Source organism: Diachasma alloeum, unplaced genomic scaffold (assembly GCF_001412515.2).
Source record: "Diachasma alloeum isolate Michigan unplaced genomic scaffold, Dall2.0 Dall_scaffold_00381, whole genome shotgun sequence".
Lineage (NCBI taxonomy): Eukaryota > Metazoa > Arthropoda > Insecta > Hymenoptera > Braconidae > Diachasma > Diachasma alloeum.
In genome coordinates this window covers 436,020-440,831 of record NW_021680520.1, presented here as the reverse complement: position 1 = coordinate 440,831, position 4,812 = coordinate 436,020, and positions in this window count along the sequence as shown.

Sequence of the window (4,812 nt, the reverse complement as noted above, 5' to 3'; positions counted from 1 at the left end):
TCAAAAAAGTCATGGAAAATTTGCGTTTTATGTAATTCCACAGTTTTATTTTTCTTAAAACAAAATGAAATTATTCCATATATAAAATAGAAGTGATTTATAATTGTTTAGGAGTATTAAATTAAATATTTTATATCTATCTGCCATTACAAAAATCGAAATTTCGAGAAAATTTATCCAATGGTTCCTGCGATAAAAAATAATGACATGGTATATGTGCAATTTCAATTGATGGAAAAAATGTGAACATATCCCTCACTGTTCCAGCAAAATATTGTGCAATTTTCAGAACTTTCGATGCAACAATTTGCAAAGGAAAAAAAACAATTGATGTCTTTTGATATTTCTCACAGCTGGCCGTGTTTCACAAAATGGTGATCTTTCGTATATGTGCCAATAAGTTCCGCGAAGTGGCAGCACCGCAGTATATCTATATCAGGGTTGGGCAAGTAAAATACCACCGGTAATTTACCAAGTTTTCTATATGTAAAAAAACCAGTAATTTACCAAGGAGGTTTTAGACCTTTTTGACCGCGTGTGTGCGCGATTGAGAACAATTCAATTATTCTAGTGCGAGACTAACTCCATTCACAGGGTTGCAAGGGTCAAACATCGCAATGGTCATAGATCGCGAGGATCAAATATCGCAAGGATTATATCTCGCGCGTGTCAAACGTTCTAACGGTTAAAGAACGGACGTAGGCAGAGGACAATCTCAAAAGTCAACCCTTGCGACCTCTGAACCTTGCAACGTTGGCCCCTTGTGAGGTATGACCGTTGCGATTGTTGACCTCGCGAGGCATGATCTTTAAAAGAGATGACCCTCATGACGTTTGACGCTTGCTAGGTATGATCGTGACGTTTGACCCTTGTAAGGTATGGCCCTCGTGACATTCAGTCACGAAGATTACTGCATTGATAGTCGGGTTAAGGGGTTTTCTACCAGTTATGTACCTTTTTTCCCATTTAGAGGTAAACTACCAGTGTTCTACTATGTACCGTAGAAAACTCCGATTTTCAGTGAATGACCCAACCCTCTGTATCTACTGTTATCTCTATTTCTGGAAACCACAATTCCCATAGAAATTTTGCAAAAAATAAACAAATAAAAATCATAGCCAAGTCAAGAAATGTCCAATGGATCATGGAATGTGCTATCAGATTATTATGGGGAGGATGACTCTGAATAGAAGGATTTTCAAAAAAATCTTCATAAAATAAAAAATTCAGTAGAGACAGGATTCAAAGTTCTTGGCGCGGATCAGAAGATACTGAATTCAAGAAGGAGAGAGAAAGAGTAATGCACTATTCAAATCTCCCTCCTCTGCGCATGAGGTTGGAGCGCACTGCTACCAACTTCGAAAACGAAATCTCACACTGCTCAGAGATAATGTGAAATGCGAGAATGTGGATATGATCCCGTTGCTATGCGCGTAATTTCCTTAATATTAAGTCGAAAAAGAAAATAGTGATATCAATGGAAAGCTCGTGGCCGATTTATGTGATGTAACTGAGGCTATTTTTTTCGTAGGGTATCACGTTTTCATTTTATTCAATAAATGTGTTTCGGTGGTAGTGGAGGGGGTAGTTGCTTCGTGTATAGATACGCGGTACGTTCGGCCTGATGTTTTGCTCAGTCGGTCAAAACTTTTCTTGGCCGATACGCTATCCCGTATCTCGATCATACCTTATTATCTATTGTGTAGAGGGAAAATATTTATTCTGTCATTATGTAGTATTGTGTTCTCATAATCTAGAAATTGAATGTGTCACTCAGTGCTCAGTGTTGATGAAGGTGTTTGAACTGGTATATAGCATAGAATATTCACTATTGCCCGTCATTATCAACTATTAAAATATCAAGTTTCGTCGATCGATGTGCTAATCCTTTTCCAACTGGAGAAACACATCAAGTATGCTAGGCGCGATGTTTCGGAAATGTTACATGTTACCCGAGAAGATGTCATCAATAGAAAATAGAAAGATCTGTGTTGCTTATCGCTTACAATTGACTGCATTGCCTAATAATGATTCATGGTTGACTGTCATTGTCAATGATGCGGAACCAGCAAATAATGCAGTATCTGAAAAGGTCGACGACTCAGCACCAATTAACCCTAGTTTGGTCATCATATGAGAACTTGCGACTTTAGTCACNCACCTTCAGATTGATTGAACAAATAATCTCTTGAATTGTATATTTTTTGTATTTTTCCCATGTGGAATTATTTTAATTAAATTGTAAATGGCCCGAGTATTATTACATTGGAAAAAAATGATCAATTCTATGTTATAATGAAGCAACAACAAAAATTGAACGCCAATACTGAATTCTATACGTTCTAGAAGGTAAGAAAACTTTTTGAGCGGACGGTACAAGAGAGATAGGTATCCTTGAAAATCGCCCCTCTCTGTCGGCTCGCGTCAGGCGGATCAGTGCCCTTTCCAGTATATACCACATTTCAGTGAGTCACCTCCGCAGGGAATCGCCGCCGTGTTATTGAGACCCGAGCGTTGTCGAATTCACTCTATACTGCCCGGGCGCGTTTAGCGAGACTTCGGCACCGTCGCACAATGGACAATTTCATTTAACATGGGAAAAAATTGCCCGTCTGTTAGAAAGAATTTTTTTTTTCAGGAATTGTGGATATAAATAATTTTAAAAAATATTATAATTTTCTAGGCACTTGAATTGACGCATTCCAATTTTTTATGATTTTTCCGCTCAGCCAGTCAATGGTAAGAAAAAAAAATCGACCTTCTGCGGCGTTTCCCTCCTATGGTGACCAAACTAGGGTTAAAAATGCAGTCCCTGAAGATATCGTAACAGAATCAAATCACAGTAGCCAACACGATGATTCTCCCAATGTAGACGATGAGTTTGGCAGACCATCAATTGAAAGGACTTCACAACCACAAGGTCCGATCACTCAGAATTTTAAAAATTCAGGATTTTTGCGAGTTAATCTACATTGACAAGTCAAGGTACTAATTCATCTGATGAATCGTATCATACCACCCCTCCTAAACAAAGGAAACTAGTTGATGAAATCGAAATGGATGAAGATATTCTGAATTCCGCAAAGGATGGAAAAGAAATGCTGAAACAATTAAAAGAAAACTTCAATCAGCCTAGCACTTCTCGCTTACTGAAACTCAGTTTTTGACATTGGTTCCCAAAAGTTGGAGTGCTAGGAAAACCGCTCTTTTCTTCCATACAAGTCGTAAAATGACTCAGAACGCTAACAAATTAGTGGAGAACGATGGCATTCTGACATCTTCTGCTCCTTGTCGTGATAAAAAGTTGGCAACGAATGTTGTTGAGGCAAGGCATCGACTTTTACACCTGATGCAAACAGCAGGGAATTGCTAGAAGGTACAAGAACGTCTAATGTTTTGTAATCTAAAGGAGCTTCATAAGTTGTTCTCAGATAAACAGCCTGTCATAATCACCAGTTTTTCAGATTTTGCGAAACTTAGACCAAATTACGGTATTTTTGCCGGGGTGAGTGTGTGTACATCACGAAAACGTCAAATTAATGACAGGCATATCAGACCTTCCCAATATCACTGAAGATTTTAGGATGCCAGCAGAGTGGCATTTTTTTCCTAGAGCCCATAACAAACGCCCATGTAACGGAATAGGAGAACACTTGAAAGTTCAGCGGCACGTGCTAGTCTACATAGTGCTAGACCTACAAATCAAATTCTGAATGCTCGTGAATTATACGACTGGGCATAGAAAACTCTGGAAAAAATTATAGTTTTATTTAGTTCTAAAGAGGAACACACAATCATTGCAGCTGATTTAGCTGTGAGATTCAAGGCTGATAAACCTGTACCTAAGACTGAGAAGTAGAGAATCAAATGTTGCTGAAACAATTTTCATTTGCAGTTGATACTGACAAGTTTTCCCGCGATAAAAGAAAAATACCTATCAATGAAAAATCCAAGAATAAAAAAACTTCTTCAAAACGAGTTCCAATGAAAAAGTGATCATTTTATAGAATAATATCTTTTCTTTCCTGTGATGTGGAAATATATGAGGTATTCCACGTCAAATGAGTCAATCGCTGACCCTCACCCTCTTGAAAATTAATGGCGATTTTTTCTACGATCAGGGAGGTTGAAAAATTATCTCTCAAATTTTTTCAGATTTTTTCGGCAGCCCAGCCCATTACAAAACATTAGACAGAATTTCGAAACGAAAAAAATTAAAATAAAATAGATCCAGGATGATGCCTAACTTGTATGATGGCTCAAAATACTTGTTTTGATTATAAGAATTACTGAAAAAGAATGAAACAAAACATCCGTGCCGTAATTTGAAAAATTCAAGTCTATCAACTTTTTTATTCGAAAAGTCGCTATTATGCGCAACTAGCGATCGAAAAAAAAAATTCACTAAAAATATTCTTATAGGCAGTAAAAAATAAAAAATTTTGACGCTTAATAAATCAAAATCGGATGGATAGAACTCGAGTTATTGAAAAAAACCGGAAAAACGAAACAAAAATCATATCACCGAACTGGGCTGCCGAAAAATCTGAAAAAAATTGAGATATAGTTTTTCAACCTCCCCAATCGTAGAAAAAATCCCCATCAATTTCCAAGAGGGTGAGGGCCAGCCGTGGACTCATTTGGCGTGGAATACCTCATATACTACTTCAAATACATACAAGAATAATATGAAATCATATTCAACTGCAGGTTTTTTCATTCTTTCCTTCCTCAAGTGCACCAGATTACTTTTTTTCTCGCAAACAGTTGCATCTATAGTTCTAAAAATTTGACAATATCTTACTGAAACAG